Here is a 22,484-nt window from a genome sequence, read left to right as displayed (position 1 = left end):
ATCTCAACTTTACTTGGAATAAATTGGTATGAAATAAAACTCCTCAGTCGTATTTTTCTCAGGTAAGTACTTCAGTGAGGTGTGTACTGTGGGGATCAGTACATTTTTGAGGTGGTTATTATTAACTTTTCAATCTACAAATGAAGAAACCAAGACTCAAGGACACAATAAAGGTCAGAATAGAAACTTAGACTGTTGCCCAAAACTAAAGACATTCCAGTAATTCATCTCTCCTCTACTTATTTGAGGAGAGTTTGAAAAGTATTTTATTCCCCCCCCCCCCAAAAGTAGGAGAATATATTATCACGTATTTGGATATGGTACAATTTTACTATATAATATTGGAATGTCAATCCTGATGCAGCTATGTGACAGTGACCTTGTGAAAATATCACACACGCACACATGCAGAAGCCCACCTGTTCTAACAACCCCACTGCGATTTTGTGGCCCCCAGAAACGCTCTTTGTTGATGAAGATGCTGTTTCATGCAGCAAGGTTGAGGGTTATTGATCTATAAAAGTCTTTATGATTCAGCTTCTGTAGAACTGCCTAGTGTCTGTGTCTCCAGAGTGTGATTTTCCAGGGATGCCAAGCTGATTCCTGGAAATTTACATACTGCTATCTGTCTGACAATAAATTGATGTGTAAATCCTTTATGTGATACATATTCCGGGTCCTTTATAATAACAAGCCATATATCTCAATGGCTAATTTGCCTTTTTTCTTTTTCTTTTTTGGGGGGAGGAGGGATGCTTTTGAAAACTGGCCTTAATCAGCTACAGAGGTCACTTGTAAATCGAGTGCATAGGTTCTGTGTGAAGCGAGTTGCTCTAACTTCAGATTTCACCCCAAAGTACTCATTGCATTGAGTTGCTTACCTGAGAAACTGACAAGATTCAGTTATTAATGATTTCTTTCTAAATGAGAAAACACATTTAAGCACACAAGCGCCAAAGCCAGACTGCCTGGTTTGAATCCTAGTTCTTCCATTTACTGGCTCTGAGATCTTCGGCAAGATGCATAATTCTCTGTGCCTTCGGTTCCTCAAATGTGAAATAAGGAAATATGTAAAACTGCCCCTACATCATAGGATCATTGTGAGGGTAAAATGAGTCAAGAACACTGCAAGTTCTTGAAGAGCGCCTGATGCATAACATTTCTCAGTAAATATGAATCATTGCTGTCGTGAACATATATAAAAGGTCTGTCATGTTATAAGCAATATTTGAGTCCCTGCTGCCTGCCAAGCGTAGTGCTAGCTGCTTTCAAATATTTTAATCAATTTTCATAGTGATATTAAAGTACACATTTCAGGGCTTCCCTGGTGGCACAGTGGTTAAGAATCTGCCTGCCAATGCAGGGGACACGGGCTCAAACCCTGGTCTGGGAAGATCCCACATGCTGCAGAGCAACTAAGCCTGTGTGCCACAACTATTGAGCCCATGTGCTGCAACTACTGAAGCCCACGCGCCTAGAGTCTATGCTCTGCAACAAAGAGAATCCACCACAATGAGGAGCCCGCACACCACAACAAAGAGTAGTGCCCGCTTGCTGCAACTAGAGAAAGCCGTGTGCAGCAAAGAAGACCCAACACAGCCAATAAATAAATTAATTAATTAAAAAAAAGCTTCCCCCCACTATGCTAATAAATAAACTAAGACTCAGAGAGCTTACTTAAATTGCCTTAATTCACAGAGCTAGCAAGTGACTGAGCTGAGGGTCAACTTGAAGAGCAAGAACGGAAGGTGGTCAGCCCTCCAGGAGCTGGCTGACAGTACGCCGTGTACTCATATTTCTCCAAAGCTTTGGGATTTTTTTTAAAAAGGCATTTTCTATACTAGTTAGTATCAATATTGTAGTTTATTGTAAATGCACCTACAATAACTGCTAATTATTCTGACAACGAAAATACTGTAAGGCATGTGTGGTTTTGCTAGCAGCGGCCAGCAGAAGCAAGCAGGTGGATGGGCCCTAGAACTCACCTGGAGGAAAAGCAAACTCCTGAGGCAAAGAGTTTCACGTCACGCTCTCTTCTCATAGTCTCAGAGATGCTGTTCCTCCGACCTGCCTGTGCCACTCCCTCCCACATTCCCCAACGTGGCTTCTTCTTTCTTTTTTTTTTTTTAATTTATGGCTGCATTGGGTCTTTGTTGCTGTGCATGGGCTTTCTGTAGTGCAGAGAGCGGGGGCTACTCTTTGTTGTGGTGCATGGGCTTCTCATTGCGGTGGCTTCTCTTATTGAGGAGCATGGGCTCTAGGTGCACAGGCTTCAGTAGTTGTGGTGCATGGGGCTCAGTAGTTGTGGCTCATGGGCTCTAGAGCACAGGCTCAGTAGTTGTGGCCCACGGGCTTAGTTGCCCCGTGGCATGAAGGATCTTAGTTCCCCAAACAGGGGTCGAACCCGCATCCCCTGCATTGGAAGGCAAATTCTTAACCACTGGACCACCAGGGAAGTCCCGTGGCATCTTTTAATAACCGTAAAAAATCACCAGTGCTACCCAACACTGTGTTTGGCATGAAATAGGTAGTCCACAAATATTCATTGTTTTCCACAATAGGTGTACCTCAATTTAAGAAAATGTATAATATTAAATGTTAATGGTACAGATATTTTAATCAGAGAAGGATTACTCACCCTATGAACATCATACATAGTTTTTGTTCTGTTTTGATTTTCTTTTAAATTATACCTTCCACAACTGGGTACAATTCCTTTTGTAGAATGATGACAACTGGACACAAACTTCAGTGTGAGTGCTGGGGAGGTGGGGAGACAGTGTCGTGAAAAAGCAGGCACACGACAGTTTATGAAGCGTTATTGGTCCTTTCAAGTGGATAGAGCATCGCACAAATTACCATATAAAAGAACAGGAAAACTGTTTCCATTACCAAACTCTGATTTACATCAGCTTTTCAAGGACATATCAATCGGATCGGGCAGCACGACGCCTGCCATAGAAGGCATTAATACATCGTAGAGGATGAAGGCTGTTGGGATGATTTGAGCCCCAGGAAACAAAAAACTGAGTTCTGAGCTCTCCCAGCCTCCCCTCAGAGAACACAGAGGGCGCCTTTAAAGGAAGAGTGGATCGGGCACGCGGGGTTAAATAATCACTTCTCTTACTGCGTAATCTTAACATTAATTGCAGAGTCTGGGTACTCCTCAGGTGTGGTGCCTACAGGGGCTGGAAAGCTTTTCTAGAAAGAGCCAGAGGGAAATATGTCAGGCTTTGGGGGCCGCACAGTCTCTGGCATAACCACCCCATCCTGCCGCGGCGACACAGAAGAAGCAGCCGCAGAGAACACACAAACCAAGGCGAGTGCTCACAGCACAGCAAATCTTCATTTACGCAGCACCGGTGGGCCCGGGTTCACCTGCAGGCCTGACCTGTGGGCTGCAGGATTATCCAAACGAATGTTTCTTGAGTAATTGCCATGAGCCCAGTCCACGGGGGCATCTTTCACTTCCAAAATCCTTTTTGTGACGTTACACTCTGAGGTCCCTTTCCCTACCTGTTTTCAAGATTAAATGCGATAATCGATGTTCAATGCCTGGGACGAAGTATCCAAAACAATTTAGCTCAATACATAAATATACACCTGAAAGCGCGACTGAATTCTAGTTCTGCGTCTTATTAGCTGTGTGGTCTTGGACGAGGTGCTCAACTTCCCTATACCTCAACCCCTCACGAGATGAGATAATCTGAAATGAGATAACAACTACTGGTTTCACAGGTTATTGAGAGAAAAGGAAAGAAGATGGATAGAAATTGTTTAGAACGGTGCCTAGTACATGCTAAGGGTTATATGAATGTCAACTATTATTATTATTACAGTTTCACAGCTCTCAGCCACACTAATTACTGTTATCTCCATTTAACTGAAAATTAGGAAGAGTCGCATTAGAATGTTATGTAAAGAATTAATTCCAGGAAAGCCAGGAAAGACAGAGCCCAAGATGGGCTAGAGTTAGTTTCTGGAGGTAAAGGTGGACAGTGAATAGGGGTTAAATTATGCAGAATGTCAAGTAAGACAAATATTTTGGACTCCGTCGCCCAAAGAAGAGAGGAGTTGCCTAGCGAAACTGCCACTCTGGACCTGAATCTGATGAGTGAGGAATAATCAGCTGGCGAAGCAGACAAGACTTTTAAAAACCACGTACCAAAGATTTCAGAAAATAAGAATTGAAAAAGAGAGGACCCCAGAGCCTCATGCACTCCACGTATCAGGAGTACAGCATGGACTGTTGTGCGTGAATGAAGGACTCAAAGCCAAAAACTAAAATCAGCTTCTTCCTAGAATGTAAGGATTGTGACAAGAAGCTAAAGCCAAAAACGAACTAATTTTCTCACCCAAGATTGAGAAGAAAGAGCAAAGCCTCCTATAGGCACTAAAGCCATTCTAGCAAATACACAAAGCAGTGGACAAGAAGGAACAGGCTGATTCACATAAAGAGACAAACAGCAAAGTGAAATGTTAAGGTATAGCTATTTGTCATGGGCCAAGTGAACAGCGGTCAATGTTTTACTCCAACAGCACACGATAATCCAGGACTATGTTTTTAAACACAACCTCAAATTGATATGGTAGGATCAGTAGAAGGCCAAAATGCACTGGAGCTCTAGATGACCAATAAACATCACTGGAGTAGCTGGCCCTGAGGTCCGGGTACACATAGGAATCCAGTATAGATCTTGTTTATCTACAGCAGTGCCATCCAAAAGAGATACCCCACGACTCACATGCGTAATTTAAGATTTTCTAGTACTTATATTTTTTACAGTTAAAAAAAAGAAAGAAAGAAATTTTAAGAATGTATTTGCTTTAACCCAGGGGTCCCCAACCCCTGGGTTATCCCGCGGATCCCAGTCCGCGGCCTGTTAGGAACTGGGCCACACAGCAGGAGGTCAGCGTCCGGCGAGCGAGGGAAGCTTCATCTGCTTCTCCCCATCGGTTGCATTGCCGCCTCAACCATCCCCCCACCCCGTCCGTGGAAAAAGTGTCTTCCATGAAACCAGTCCCCGGTGCCAAAAAGGTTGGGGATGGCTGATTTAACCCACACATCCAAAATACTATTTCAACATGTAATCAACATAAAAAATTAATGAGATATTTTGTATTCTTTTCTTCATACTATGTCTTCACAATCCATGGTAGATTTCACACTTACAGCACATCTTCATCCAGATGCTAAATTTTCACTGGTATTATTTGATCGGTATTTAGATTTTACAAGTATACAGTTGGAAAAGTAAACTCACAAACCCATGTGGTTCCAAATGTATATGCAAGTTTCCCAACAACTGAATAGAATATTCGTTTTTAAATCTAAATTTACATGAAGTAAAACTAAATGAAATTGAACTTCTATTCCTTCGTCACACTGGTGACATGCCAAGTACATCATAGCCACACTTGGCTCGTGGCTCCCCTATGGGACAGCTCAGAAAACTAGAACCGGGTAGGGCTGGCCCTGGACAGGCCACCTAAAGGGAGAATATCACTTGTCGGAGGGAAAGAAACGCTTGAGAGACTGGATGTCCTTAAGATTTAGAGCCTTGTTCTTCAACCATTGAGCTATATCATATTTTATCCGTGTTTTTATCACAGTATTTAGTATTTCATGTTAATAGTGTGCTTTAAGTCGTAATTCTATCACAATTGAAGGCAAAGAACTGTCTTTTATAATTATTTTATAATATTTACAATGCTTACCATAGTGCAAAAACATCAAAATCAATAAATAATTAATTCATTGATTTAATTCTTTGTAAAAAATTAAATACTGAAGAGCCACAGGTTATTCTGATCCTTGAACCAGAGAAAGTTCTTATGGAAAGAAGGAAACATTGGCTGAGATGAAGAGGGAAGAATTTCTAGAGATGGGAATAGGACACAAAAGCTCACAATACACTAATTCTAGGGGTAGCGAGGTAAGGGGAGTGTGAAGTAGCTGCCTTTGGGTAGAATGAAGAGGATGAGACAGGATGTGTCTGAGTTTACAGTACTGAGACCCATTCTTGAACCACAAAATTAAAATGGGACTTAATATAAAGGAGGAGCCACTGCCTGTATATAAAAATAAAAGAAACGGAATAATCAAAATGGCACTGGAAGAAAATTAATTCTTCCTGTAATATATCAACCCCTGGAGAGGTACAGGCAGTTTTGGCACTACTGTTTGTATCTGTGGAAATGGATGAAAGGGAGTAAATCAGAAGATGCTGCAGTTAATGCTATTAAAGCTGGCCACGGAATAACAGAGCACTCATTTAAAACTTCTCATAGAATTTCCAAATGTGCTAAATTCCAGCAAGAGCTATTTTAAACACTGTGTAAATCTGGCTCCAAAGTTGTGTGTAAGGTGCCCTACCCAACTGCTCAAATGGCTGAAAATGCCTGGAGTCATTTCTGAAAATTCAGATAGCTTACTTAAATACCTATTTTTCATATATCAACGGATTTTTTCCAGTGGAGGAAACAGGGGCAGTGCAGTTCTGGGACGTTCCAACCCCTCCAAAATGAGCCTTGCTTGACAGTCTGCAAATGATTTAATAGTGAGACAGACAGGTTTTGTAAGGCCAATAATTTCCGTCTCTGCAACTTTTTGAAATATAAACACATGTGATGAATTGCGTGTGGATAGATTAACTTTCTGAGCAACTCGACTGAACAAGGATCCAAGGAATGACAAGGCAAAGATCTGCCCTGGATTGAATTATGGAATCATTTCTAATTGACACTTATTTATTCTGCTGAGGGTAGGCAATGCCCTGTCCTGCATAACTGCAAGGAACCCAGTGATCTCTGGCACAAGGAGATTGGTTTCCCACCTTTGTAACGGAGGAGACCTGCGCTTAAGCTCAAGCCAACAGCTCACCTGGAGCTTCCCCTTTTCTGAATGTTACAACTCAGTCAGGCGAGATCTCAGCTGAACAGTAACACAAGCTCAGTTGACTTTCAGGATTTTCCTATCAACATTTGGACTCCTTTCCATGCCAGCTCCTACTCACAAAGTTTTCAGCGTCCCAGGTCACTCTCACTGATCGATGCCCCCTCTAAGAACCCACGCACTAAACCCTACCCACATCACCATTTACCATTTCTGTCCACCAATCTCTTCACTCCCAGATAAGCTAATCCTTGCTAATAGGCTTGTTGCTTTGTTACTTTTTACTAATCCTAGACAAGATAATGTCTTAACCGGGGTTAACATGTACCAAGACCTTTAGGTGATCACTAACAGGGAATTACAGATGTCAGCAACAAGCCAGCTGTAAAGACAAATTGAGGAGACTGGGTTCGTTGGTATCCTGCAAGTAATACTTACCGGGCAGGCAATCTTCTCCAGTTACATCTAGAAGTAACTCTGCCCAAATCCTGATGACATGCTCTACACAGTTCATGTAGACAGTAAATACGAACTGACTCCCTAACACATAGCGGACACTGTGCTAGATATTGACAATACAAAGGCCAGTAGGACGTGGCTGGTATTCTCAAGTCACAGTCAAGCATGGCAAACAAATGTATTAAATAATAATTGCAACATAATAAGTTCCAATGAACAAAGTCCAGTGAGGATTCAGAAAAGGGCTAAATCAACACTTTCTGAAAGATCAGTGAAAAATTTTATGTGGGAGGTGAAAATTGGACCGAGTCTCCAAGAATGAGTAAATCAGTAGGAGTTACTAAGGAAAATGGAGAAAGGGGGTCAACGTGGGCAGCTGAGGGAGGGAGAAGAAAAGAGGATGGGAGAAAAGAGGCTGGGAGAGACGGGGCAGGAAGGGAAGCGGCGAGAGGGAGGCAGAGAGAGAAACTGACTGAGACTCCCAGTAGACTTTATCTGACCAAATAAAATCGGGGCAAGGAGATGGAGAAGATGGCAATTAAAGTTCTTCTCTCTCCCCCCTGAGGGAATATTCTCTTCACAGTAAGAAGGAAAACTAAAAGAGAGGAAATAGAATTTTCTGAAAGAATTTGAAATGAATTTACATCTAACCCCAATGGGTCTAGTTATAAAGTAACTCTACTTCCTTCTTGGTCTCAAAATATCCAATTAGAATTGCCTTAAGAAGAATTTGCATGTCTTTTTTTAAAAAACACATAGAGGGCAAATACTTTGTAATTCTAACAATGATTATTGATAAGTCAAAATTTCCTTTGGTGAAATGTTATTAAATACTGTATATTTCAAAGAGAACATTCAAGTCATTTATATATATATACTCCCTTATAATAAAATAGCAGCTAACGCTATGCACTGGATGTTACCTAAGCATTAAACGTGTATCAACTTCTTTAACCCTAGGAAGCAGATATGAGGTATTATCAAAATCTCCATTTTACAGATGTGGGTTCTAAGGCACAAATAGGTAAAGTGCTTGGTCAAGATCACACAGGGGGTGAGTAGCAGAGCTAGGATTCAAACCCAGGTGGTCTGTTTCCAGAGTCCAGGTTTTAATTATCACACCATACTTTTCTTGTAACAATGGAAATGGCATTACCAAATGTATCGACTCTGACAAAACAGAGAATCTGGACAAAAACGTGTGAAGAGTTCTATTGTCCAACACTCATGTCAATAGCCAAATGCCTATCATATGCTGATCTGACAGTCTAGTAAGATAGCTTCCATTTATAAAGACTGTGATGAGATGAGCAATGAAGCTATATTTCAGCGAATGTGATTAAGCTCTGAAAAGGAATCATCTCTAGCTCAGAAAGCACTTATTTGTGTTCCCATTTTCTCATAGTAGATAAATAAAACCTTAAACCAATCCAGTCACTAAATAATGACCCTCCCTAGGGTGACACAGGCATAGCCTCTCCCTGTTTAAGGAAATGCTGACAGCAGAACCTGCGCTAATCGGAGCCAGATGGTTTAGAAGAACGAGACTTCTCTGCTCTGAAACAGAAAACACTTCCACGAAACTTGAGGCATGTGCTTCCCCCCCAACTTCATCTTTTGCAAATTTATGAGTTGTGCACGTGTATGTAATGTGTTATAGATGCACGGCTGCAGTGCAATACCTTTTTAAAAGAATAAAAACATGTCAGAACTTATCTTCTATTTATCACATGTAAATTGCTCTGCCTTTAATTACATGGGTGTCCTGACTGCCCTACTTTCAAGGAGAAGAGTGAAGAAATCAAGTGTTAACATGTGCATAACTGAAGAACATTTCTATTTCTGAAAGAAACAAGTCAACATGAGCCAAACTTCATGTTTTCGTTATTGTAGGGAAGGCAATTTCTTTGTTACCAAAAAAGAAAAGAAGAACTTGACCATACGTTGCTCACAGAATAGAGCTAGCCACTAAAATATAGAAAGAAACTATATAAGACGAGTAGAATGTAGTCTGTTCCCTCAATGGAAAGACCCCAATTATTTTCTGAAGTTAATATGCTGCTTGAATGCAAAGAAACCTAAGGTGGAAATTGAAAGAACTGAATGCTAACCTCAGCTCTCTCTGCCCCGAAATCACTCTACCTTTTTTTTTTTTTTAACCATAGTCTCCTCTTTTGGTAATTGAAGATAATAATGCCTCATAGGGTATTTATGGAAATAAAAATAAAATAATAATTAATAAATAATAATATTAAATATTTGCAGTTTGGCTATTGATAACTGATATAAAAGACTTTAAAATATTAACCATGTAAAAATTATATTATTTCTTCAGGCTCATAGTTTCAGCAGAAGAGGCTTATTACGTTTTCTATATAAGAATTAAGCCATTATTGTTGCAAAATGGATTTAAAAAAAAAGTTCAGAAAAAAAATGGTTGTCTTACTAAACCACATTCTTCAAAATGTGTTAAATGTAGGTGATGATACAGAATATATGAAATTGTGCTTGATGGTAAATACATAAAAATCTGTAGAGGGGAGAGAGAGAGTGTGGTGGAAAAAGCAAGAGGCTTATTATCCCACCAAAACACATTTGATTTACCCACTGCAAAGCCACAGACAAAAAAGCAAGCAACTGTAGGAACCCATCATGTTGATTTAATTAGCTTTGAAGATGTCTTCTATGATCTCCATGTTGTACAATTGTGGAAGTTTACCCAGATGAATGGCTAAAAAACACAGTTACACATCCTGCTCTAATTCAACAAAATTGAAACTTGTAAAAAAAAAAAAAAAAAAAGGAGGAAAATATCCTTTCTGTGAATATCAGCCATCTTTTCTCTTTCTTTTTAATAGGTTTAAAGGAAAGGATCTCAGATGGTAAGAACAATGGTTGGTGAGGGAGACTGACTTTCACTGATATGGCTGGCTCAAGAAGGCTGGATGTCACAAGGATTGTTTAACCAAATCTATCCCATTAAACATCATATCATCATATTCAATTTAGATCATTCATTTTTCCAACATATCAAAAAGAGCCGCCGATAATTCGTTCCTTAACTATAAACTCAGGAAACCTTCGCTGTTAAAAACATGACCCACAAAGCCAGACCGAAAGCCTTTAAAAAATTTTGGCCAGCACCAGCTTAATTACTCCCAAACTTGTCCTTTTATTTTTAGTTTGAGACTGGTTTTGGAATTAAATACTGTAAACATCCTTTTGCATTGGCTGTGGCATCAGAAAATCCAACAGAGGACGGCACATGTGTACACTTATATTAGTAAAACTAGCCTGTCTGCATTAACGGTCTAAATGTTTTCTAAATTCAGCCCAACATTATAGGTTGCTTTAAAGAACATTTTGCATTGTATTTAACTTAACTGCCAATGCTTACATATCTTCCTTCAGGCTTCTTCCTTCCCCAGATGTACCACCTATTCGTCTAAAGTAAATAACAAATACATAAAGTCAAGCTATGCCAATAACAAATGTACTGACAAATTCAAAATTTTAAAAATTTCACAATGGGACCATGCCGAGTTTCTGAAGAGGATATACACCACTGTGAGTTCCTCCTATGATCTCACATTTCAAGAAGAATCTGTGGGAGCAGTGATTTCACTAGAAAACACAGATGCCGTTACAGAACGCATGCCCACACATCCTCTTGGAGGTTTCAGATACCAAGTATTTCAATGATCTCTGACAAATCTCATGCTGGGATCTGTTGTGGGACTCACAAATGAAGGCACACTCTTCATTTAAATATCAATATACCATAAAATCTGGTTTAGAAATAGTTGAGAAACTGTGCAGAGGCTGGTGCCAAAATGAAGTCCCACTTTGCAAACATCCCTAGAACGTTCCATCCTCAGAACATGCTCCCTACCTAGCCAAGTCTCTTAGCTTCTGAAGGACTGACACACATTCATCTACAGCACATTTTCATCTCGAGTTTGCTCACAGATGACGGAACTATGGAAGCTGCATCTTGTTCATCCTGTTTCCTTCATAAAAATAGATCAGAAAAAAAAGGGCAGACTCTGGACCAAGAGGGAGACATAGGAGGCTCCCGAAGTTTCCTCCTCCGCGGACATGCCAAACAGACAGCTACACACAGAGCCGTTTCCTTTGAGGAAAATCCCCAAACCAGTTGAGTGACTCCTACACATTCAGCAACTGAGCAAATGGCTGCATTAAAATGGTTAGGGAAGGCTGAGACAGAGAATGGCTATAACCTCCCCCTCCCCCCACCCCCAGCACAGCACCATACAGTCAGGAGGGAAGCCTTAACTCCCAGCTTCTCCCTGAGCCGTGAAAGTTTGGACAGCATGTCTAGCACCCCAACTTTTCAGGCTGTCACCTAAGTGGCATGCTTCCTAATCACCTAGGTCTGAGAGCCAACAGAGCTGACATTCACAAGTCCCACAGGATTACAGCAGGAAAAGCAGCAGTTTTTACAAAGCTGCAGAAGCATCTCCTGCAGCTGCACACCTGTGCTCAGCACAGAGGAAGCAGACAAAAATGCCCACATCCCAGTTTCTCCCCAGAAGGGGTCTGACTGCACACTTCCGTAGCCGCTGCCTCAAGGGCAAGCTCCTAACGCACCGGCAGCTGGGTGCTGACTCTGATCCTCCCTTTTGAAACAGGGATGGGTCTTGGCACACATGCCACAGAGAGTCACGAAATCCAAAGACAACGGCTTGAATAAACACAAAGATCTGAGAAGCAACCAGAAGTTCGGGCCAAGCTGATGAGAAGGTTCACCTCCTGCATTTACCTAATGCACGGAGACCAACACAGAGAATCAAGGAAAGTGAGGAAACAGGGGAATATGTTCCAAACAAAGGAACAACGGTAAATATCCAGAAGGCAGTCTTAATGAAACAGAGATAAGTGATTTATCCAATACAGTGGTATACACACACACACACACACAATGGAATATTATTTAGCCATAAAAAGAAGGAAATTCTGCCATTTGCAAGAACATGAATGAATCTGGAGGATATTATGCTAAGTGAAATAAGCCAGACAGACAAAGACAAATACTGCATGGTATCACTTCTATGTGGAATTAAAAAAAAAAAAAACTGAACCCAGAAATAGAGAGGAGCATGGTATATCCCAGGAGGAGCTGGGGTGGCGGGGAAAGCACAGAAGTTGGTAAAAGGGTACAAACTTTCAGTTATATAAGAGGAATAAGATCTGAGGATCTAATGTATAACATGATGACTAAAATTGATTACACTGCATCGTATAATTGAAACCAAGAGAGAACTTGTGTTCTCACCACTAACAAAACAAAACAAAGCAAACAAAGCAAAACAAAAGGTAAATATAAGAGGTGATGGATGTGTTAATTAGCTCAATGGTGGGACTCCTTTAAAAATGTATGTATAGATAAAATCATCACATTGTACACTTTAAATATATTACAATGTTATGTGCCACTTATACGTCAATGAAAAAAGGACAAAATGTGTTAGATTCATTACAGCTCTCTGAATTCAGATTTCATACAGTTTCCTATGTAAACTTTATCAGATACTTTATGCCATACATCCAATTTAAGCTGGAGGTATAAACAATCTTTGCGAGCTGAAAAGAGAAAACTTTTTCAAACTTCACATTCCTTAATTTCAGTCAAAGATTCCCAAAAGATTTAATACTCTTTCAAGTCAGTTTAAGAATGATCCTGAATGATCCTAATAATTTTCTCTTATAATATTAAGATTCAAGATTGGTATTAGGCATTTTTTTCCTAAGGAGTTATAGAAATTCCCAGTAGCTAGAATAAAAATTATAAATTAAATAGTGGGTTAAAAATAGCATTTAATTTACTAACTTTAATTCTAGAGCTTTATGTAAGTGGAACCATATGGCACAGTGTATATAGTATTTACAGTATCTGCTCACTCCTGCCTGACTTCATTGACTCAGCACAATTATTTCAAGATTCTTTCCTGTTCATGTGTTTATCAATCATTCATACAAATTTTTTATTGCTGAGAAGTGTCCTATTACATGAATACAATATAATTTTTTCACCCATGTATCTGGGGATGGACATTTAGGTTGCTTCTAGTTTTTACCTGTTACAGGTAAAGTTTATTTTAAAAACACTCATGCAGATATTGGGGCATATGCTTTCTTTTCTGTGATATAAACTTCTAAGGAGTGGAATGGCTACTCATACAGTAGTTATATATTTTCTTTTTAAGAAACTGCCAAACTGTTTTCCAGAGTGCATTTTTACCACATCCATTCCAATACGTGGTATGATCAGCCTTTTTAATATTAGCCACTCTAATAAGCCAATACTGTAACCTTATTGTGATTTTAACTTGCATTTCTCTAATGACTAATGATATCAAGCATCTTACCATGTCCCTATCTGCCATCTGTATTATCTTCTTTGGTGAAATATGTGTTCAAATCATTTGCCCATTTGTATCAGATTGTTTGGCTTTTTACTATTGAGTATTGAGGGTTCTCTTACATATTCTGAATCAAAGTCCTTTATCAGAAATAGTAAATATATTATCCCAGTCCGTGAGTTATCTTTTCATTCAACCTCTTCCCTGTCTTTCAAAGACCAGGAGTTTTTAATTTTGATGAAGTCCAATTTCTCAATGTTTTCTTTTATAATAAAGCTTTTGCTTTAAGTGTCATGTCTAAGAAATCTTTGCCTAATGCAAAGTCACAAAATTTTCTTCCTATGTTTTCTTTTAGAGGTTTTACAGTTTTACATTTTATGTTTAGAACTATAATCCATTCTGAGTTTTTAATTTGGTACCAGGTGTGTGTCAAAGTCGATGTTTTTGGCATATGTATACCCAGTTGCTCGAACACCATTTGTTAAAAAAGATTCTCCTTTCTCCACTGGCTTGCCTTTGTACCTTTATTGCAAATGAATTGACCATGTATGTGTGGATATATTTCTGGACTCTCTATTCGGTTCGACTGATCTATGTCTATCTTGATACCAGTATCACACTGTCTTGATTACTGCAGCTTTATAATAAGTTTTGAAATCAAGTAGTGTAAGTCCACCAATTGTCTTCTTCTTCAAAGTTGTTTGAGCAAATCTAGATCTTTTCCATTTTCACATAATTTTAGAATCTGTTTATCAATTTCTTTAAAAAAAAGAAAAGCAGTCAGTTGGAGTTTTGATTGGCTCCCATTGTATCTCTAGGTGAATTTGAGGAGAACTGACATCTCAACAACAGTGAGTCTCCTGGTCCAATAACAGGGTATGTCTCTCTCTGTCTTTTTTCCCGTCTTCCATCATTAGTACGTAGTTTTCAGTGGACAGATACTGCACATTATTGTTAGACCTATGCCACAGTATTTCATATCTTATGCTTATCATAATTGGCGATGTTTACTTAATTTCAATGCTGATTTTTAGTTACAAGTCTATCAAGATACAAGTGGTTTTTGTGTATTGATTTTTTATCCTATGATCTTACTAAACTTATTTATTAATTCTAAAAGCTTTTTTGGTAGACTCCACTAAACTATGAGGGTGAGTCAAAAATTATCCACATTCTCGCTGTAGAATTTACAGATGTTTTAATATAACCAGAGAGTGGATCATTTTTGACTCAACCTCATACATCAAAACTCATGTCAACTGTGAATAAAGACATTTTTACCTCCCCCTTTACAATTTATCCATCTTTTATTTCCTTTTCTTGCCTTTTGTATTGGCGAGAACCTATAGATCAGGACTGAATAGAAGAAATAAGTGTAAAAATGTTTGTATGGTTCCTGATCTTAGGGGGAAAGCATTGTCTTTTACCACTATTATATCAGCTGAAGATTTTTCTTAGATGCTCTTTAGCAAGTTGAGGACACTCCCTTCTATGCTTAGTTTAGTTAGAATTTTTATCAGGAATCCATGATGGATTTTTTCAAATGCTTTTGAGAATTATATGGTTTTTAATTAATAGATTACATTGATTGATTTTCAGATGTTAAACCAACACCACACTTCCTGGGTAAACTCTCTTTAGTGACAATGCACTATACTTTTTATAAATTGTTAGATTTGATTTGTTTAAAAATATTTCTTAGAATTTTGCCTCCATTCTCATGGGGGGTAATGATGTGTAGTTTTCTTTCCTTGTAATGTCTGTCTGGTTTTGGAATCAGCATAATAATACCCTCATCAAGTGAAATGGGAAGTATTCTCTTCTCTTAAATTTTCTGGAAGGGTTTGTTTAAAATTGTATTATTTCACCCTTAAATGTTTGGTAGAATTCACTAGTTAAGGCATCTAGGCCTGAAGTTGTTTTTGTGGAGAAGTTTTTAACTACAAATTCCATTTCTTTAATAGGTATAGGACTATTCAAGTTAATTTTTTCTCCTTTTTTCTTGTTTTTTTTTTTGTCTGTGCAGCATGTGGGATCTTAGTTCCCTCAACCAGGGATCAAACCTGTGCCCCCTGCGGTGGAAGTGCCGAGTCTTAACCACTAGACTCCCAGGGAAGTCCCAGTTTCTTCTCAAGTGAGCTATGACAGTTTATGTCTTACAAATAAATTCCATTTCATCTGAATTTATTCCTATAAAGTTATCCTTTTCATATCTGTAGACTCTGTGATCATCTTATCTCTCTTACTCTTTATACAGGTCATCTGTGTCTTCCTTTTTTTATTAATCACTTGGACTAGAGATTTATCAATTTTATTGGTCTTCTCACTCAAAGAACTGGTATTGTTTTCATTTATTTTTCTCTACTGTTTTTCTGTTTCCTATTTCAATGGAATCCCACTCTGACCTTTATTATTTCCTTTCTTCTGCTTACTTTGGGCTTAAAGTTGCTCTTCTTCTTTTCTAGTTTGTTAAGTAGTAGCATTTAATTTTGGTATGTTCTACTTTCACGTTTAGTCCATTCAAAATAATTTCTAACTTCACTTTTTTTTCTTTGAGCCATGAACTATGTAGAAGTCTGTTATTTACTTCCATATATTTGGGGATTTTCCAGATAATTTTCTAAATGTATTGAGACTTGTTTTGTGGCCCAAAATATGGTCTATTTTGGTAAATGTTCTCTGTACCCTTAAAGAGAATGCTTACTCTGTAGTTTTTTGGTGGAGTGCCCTATAATTGTCAACTAGGTCAAATTAGTTGATAGCATTTTTCAAGTCTTTCATATTCTTGCTGACTTCCTATACCAATGTTGAGTGAAGACACTGAAATCTTCACTTATAATTGTGGATTTGTCTGTTTCACCTTGCAGTTCTTTCAGTTGCTCCACTGATTTGCACTGTTGTCAGAGAAAACTGCTGTCATTCTTATTTTTCCTTTCAGCGTAACATCTTTTTCCTCTGCCATCCTTTTCATTTTATATTTCTACGTAACATGCATTTCTCTTCCCCTTTGCCTGCTTTTAGGGTTTTCTCTTTATCACTAGGGTTGAGCAATGTCACTTTGATGTGTCAGCGCAGTTTTCTTCATGTTTCTGTGCGTGGGGTTTGCTGTGTTTTATGGACCTGTACATTTATAGCTTCCATCAAACGTGGAAACTTTTCAGCCATTATTTCTTCAGGTATTTGTTCTGCCTTTTCCCCTTCAGAGGCTCCAACTGCACATGTATTAAGTGCTTGAAGTTTGTCCCTTAGCTCAATGATGCTCTACTCAACTATTCTGTACTTGTTTATTACTCCTGTGTTTCATTTCATACAGTTTCTATTGCTGTATCTTCCAGTTCACTAATCTTTCTTCTGGCATATCTACTATTCAAGTTACTTCTATCCAGTATATTTTTTTCCTCTTAGAAACTGTGGTTTTCTTCTTTAGAAGTTCAATTTGGGTAATTTTGTATCATACAGGTCTCTACTAAACTTTTTAAACCTATGGATACAATGATAATAACTATATTAATGTCATTACCTGCTAATTTGGCATCATTTTTTTAACCAATTGATTTTTCTCTTCATTACTGGTAGCATTTTTCTGCTTCTTTGCATGTCTGGTAATCTTTTATTGGTGTCAGACATTATGTATTTTACCATGTTTTGGTAAAAAAAAAATACTTTGTTTTCCTCTAAGTATTAAACTTTATTCTGGGATGTGGTTAAGTTACTCAGAAACAGTTTGATCCACTCAAGCTTTACTTTTAAGGTATGCTAGGTGGTATCAAAACAGCATTGAGTCCAAGGCTAATTATCCCTCCAACGTCCTATGAACTCTGAAGTTGTCCAGCCTGACTGGCAGGTACCATCTACATCCCAGTGTGAGTGCCAGTCACTCTTTTCTCTGACACTCTCAAGTAGTTCTTCCTCAGCCTCAAGTGTTTTCCTCACACACATGCCTAACAGTACTCCACTGAACATTCAAAGGGAACTCTCCTCCATGCAGCCCTCTCTCCTCTGGCACTCTGTACCCTGAGCTCCTGCTTTTATGATCCCCTCATATCCTAGCTCCATCTCTCCTACTCAGAGAGTCCACCAAGCTCTGCCTGGGGTCCCTCCACCTGTACTATGGTCTGAAAACTCTCTCAAGGTGGCGAGTGAGGCAGTTATCACCCTCACACCATAGGCTCCCATCTCTCAGGGACCATCCTCCATCACTGTCCAAAGCTTCGTGTTTCTCACATACTTCATCTTGTTTTCCATTGAGAGATGTCACACATAGGAGGGTAAATCCAGCCCGTTACTCCATTTTGGTTGGAAGCAGAAGTTGCAAAAGCACATTGAATTTGTTAAAGTTTCCAAATTTGTTTTTTAAGTTACATGCATGAATTTATGAACTTTTAGATATCTTTTTATGCACAGGGAGGTATACCATCTCTAGGCATGAAAACAGTTTCTTACAAGAAAGCATTCTTAATTCATTAATGTGTAAGGAACCCACTATAAAATTATCTAACGTTCCTGACCAATCACTTCATTCTTTTTCAATGGAAGAATAATTGATTAACAATATTATATTAGTTTCAGGTATATAGCATAGTGTTTCCATATTTTCATAGATTATACTTCATTAAAAGTTATTACAATACAATGACTATATTTCTCTGTGCTGTACAATAGATCCTTGTTGTGTATTTATTTTATACATCCAACCACTTCATTCTTTAATGAAGTTGTGAAAGAACTGTTCATTCAACATGTCTTTTTTTTTTTTTTTAATTTAATTTTATTTTTTTTGGGGGGTACATCAGGTTCAATCATCTGTTTTTATACACATATCCCCGTATTCCCTCCCTTCCTTGACTCCCCCCCCCTCGAGTCCCCGCCACCCTCCCTGCCCCAGTCCTCTAAGGCATCTTCCATCCTCGAGTTGGACTCCCTTTGTTATACAACAACTTCCCACTGACTATTTTACAGTTGGTAGTATATATATATGTCTGTGCATGTCTTCTTAAGCTAAGCTCTTCACAAGAGAACAAAACCAGATAAACGGGCCCCTCCCTATAGGGCCCTATCCTTTGAGTCCAGGAGAACAAAAGAACTGCTTTCTCTAAGAACCTATTAAAGCACAGTTTTAACTATTTCCTATCAACAAGATACTTCCTTATAGCCCCTACAGTATTCTCTTAGGAAGAAGAAAAGGAAAGGAAATTTCCAGGTTTAATATACCATCACCATCAGTCATGTCACTTGAAACTTTCTCATGTATTTTCAGAATAAAAAAGAAAAGTTTAAACTTGACGTGACAAAGCGTTAGAACATTTTTAAAGCAATCAAATGACTGTGAAAACTCTGGTGTCTCCCCGTATTTTCAAGACTCAGTATGTGAACAAAAGAGAAAGAGAAACCTATCTCACCCAGCTAAAGCAGTATGTAAGCAAAGGGCATCACCTCTTCTTTCAGGAGAGTAGAATTTCAAAGCCTTAGAATCTGGTAGGGAGGAGTAGGGAAGGGAGAGGAGTCAACGGATACCATTAAAGTTAATTGGAGATCTGGGAAGGTATGGATGAGAAATCCCGTTGTCCACTCCTTCTCCTTGTATATCTTTTCTTTCTTTTTTATCATATTTTTGATTTTCTGTGTTCTAAGAGATTACAAGTAACTTGTGTAATAAGTAAGATGATGTGAGCTAATGAGTCTACTTTTATCTTGATTTTATATAACAGATATACATACACACACGTGTATGTGTATACACATGTAGAAATTACTGCTGATATTTCAATTTAATACTTGGAATTACAAAGATCAGATACATTTTTCACACTTGAAATGAGATTGTTCTTATAAAAATGTCCTATTAATTTTAACAAACGTAAGTTTGAAACTTTGTGACATCACTCAGATACATCCTAGAAATCAATGAGTTTAGTTTTTTTAAGAGTAAAATAGAACATTATCAATGAGCGGTGTGTCTGGAACCATAGATGGTGTCAGTAACACTACCAAGCTCAGGGCGGGAGGCCTGCGCCCAGGCAAGAGGGCGGCAGCAGCAGCTGCACTGGGTGTGCAACCGGAGCACAGGGTACTGCAGGACACAGCGTCGTGCTGGATTTGCCTAGAAAACATCTCACTTGTTTCGCAGCTCAATTAGAAAATGAACTTAACACAGTCAACCCAAATCTGAACCATCTGAAATTCCTTCCATCCATACCTCCCCTCCCATCTAGGAGAAAAAGCACAATTTCAATCAGACTACATATATACTAAGAATTCATGTAAATTACTAGGTAAAATCAACATTAACCAGAGAGTAGGCTATGTGATCTGCATCCCACAAAAGACAGTGGTTTAAATTTACAGGACTCCTCCACTGTGCCTACCAATACGTCATACCTAGGATGACGACCAAATGATTTTAGACAAAATGTGCGCACAATGAAACGGTGGACGATCTTTTTCTATTGGACAAACCCCAAGGCTGGGGATTAGAGAATTAAAGAATTTGTGTGTGTTACTTAAATATTTTTACGAGTTTTAATATGTTGATAAGTTCATTAAGGTCCAGTTTACCCTTTGAACATATTAAATGAACCTTACCTTAATGAATATTACCTTAATGAACATATTAAAACGGGCCAATCTTACAGCAGTCTTCAAGATTTATAATAACATCTCAGAATCCTTTATGAGAGGGTAGATTAGGTATCAGTGTCTGGCATGTTGTAGGCACTTACTGCATGTTGAACTTACTGAATGAATACTTACTTATATACTCAGTGAACTTACTTAGTGAATGAATATCCTTTAAGAGCAAGGACTGCACCTTTCAGCCTCTAGCCCTTTACTGCTGCTAGTAAGATGACAGTCATGTCATTGTTATATAGGATCTAAGTCATTGAAGATTTTCTAGAAGCCAAGAAAAAGCCACATTAAAAACTTTTTCATAACCCCTTCTTATTGCCTTTAAAATAACAAAACCCACACAGAGTTCCAAAAATGAAGCTACATATTTTATGTAGACATTCCATATTCATTTACACCTTCATTTATTTACCAAATCTCACTGAGCTCCTATTAGACATTACACATTATACTATGTCCTGTGAATACAGAACTAAAGAGGCAGTTACTATCAGCAAAAAGGTCACCACTGATTGAGGAGACACTCAGCTAAATTAATAATTATGATACCTATGGGGAACAGACCGGAAAGAACACATGTAGTAGATTCGAAGAAGAAGGAGAGATTGAGTCCAGATAGGGAAATCAGAGACTTTATTAAGTAGGGGTGGAAGTGGGGGGAGGCGATACCTGAGCTGAGATTTTAAAAACAATATAATTCTGTTCATGAAAAAAAATGTATAATGTAAAGTCTGCAATATTATAAAAATTATCTGCATCTAAAATCCTATCTTATCTTAAAAAGGAGGTGGAAGGAAAAGATAAAAGAGAGTAAATTAAATTTAAATACCATGCCTCAAACAGGAACACTTGGAGCATTTTAGTATTTACTCAATGTTGAAAATGAGCTGAACAGAGATTAAACATAACTTTGGATAATTTAAAGGAGACCATTTTGCAAAAATTATAACTTTCCAAAAAAGTAGAGGATGTATAAGCAAAGAAAGTGGACCATACAGAAAAAAAAAGTATAAAATTTTTATTTTTTATTTTTTAAGACAAAAATTTTAAAGGAACATCAGGGAGGGAAGTGTAGAAAAACAGAAAACAAGGGGAAGTATGACAAGAATATTAATTAAAAATTTGCAAGCATAAAATGGATAACCAGTGTTAAAAGACTTGTGAAATGAATCAAAAGAAAAACTCCAAATAGCTCTTTGTAAGGGACACATCTTAAAAAAAAAGCACCATAAAAATCTGAAAAGGATGAACAAATACAAATTATGCAAAGGCAGAATAAATTAACAGAAAAAACAGAGATAAAAATCAAATTAACTTAGAAGAGTTAAATTTTAACATGATAAAGGGTAATTTTATAATATATACAGAAAAGCAACATACATTTGAATGCCCTAAATTATGTTTCATTAAATATTGTTAAATACAGGGAGAAATGGGCAAAATCACTATAGTTAGTACTGACAGTTGTTTTTGAACAGATCAAAATTCAGAAGCACTAAGTTTATCTTTCAATACACCATAGTGAAATCAATATTTGTCTTCGAAATTCAAGTCAAAGTAGGAAAATTGTTTTTCAGAGGAGAAAGGAATTATTGAATTTAAAAAGAGCTAATTAAAATTTCAAAGGCAAGCCTCAAAAAGTCAAAAATAAACATGAACACAGAGGAAAATATAGTTAACAAGGTTGATTTCATACACACATATGCACACACATCACTGTGTACTCCATTGCTCATAGAATATTCGTAAGGAGTAACAGTATGTTGCAACATAAAATTGCAATAAAAATGGAACCAAAGCAATAATCAAAAATATAATGAACTATTTTCTGAGTTGATGAAAGAACTCCATATGTAGATTAAAAGGTCACACGTGTTCCAGATTAAACTACCCATAAAAGTACCCATACTTACATACGTATCAGCAAAGTTTTGGAATGCAGAGACATAGAAAATATTACAAAAATAATCCAAACTGAGAAAACAAATGTCCTACGATGGAAATAATTATGGTGTTTCTCATTCTTCTCTGCAACTGTGAATTCCTAAAACAGCAGGAAAATGGCAAGACTGATTGCAAATTCTATATGCAGTGAAATGGATATAAAGACAATAGATGTT

This window comes from Hippopotamus amphibius, chromosome 12 (assembly GCF_030028045.1).
Source record: "Hippopotamus amphibius kiboko isolate mHipAmp2 chromosome 12, mHipAmp2.hap2, whole genome shotgun sequence".
Taxonomy (NCBI): Eukaryota; Metazoa; Chordata; class Mammalia; order Artiodactyla; family Hippopotamidae; genus Hippopotamus; species Hippopotamus amphibius.
Note: the sequence above shows the minus strand (reverse complement) of the source record.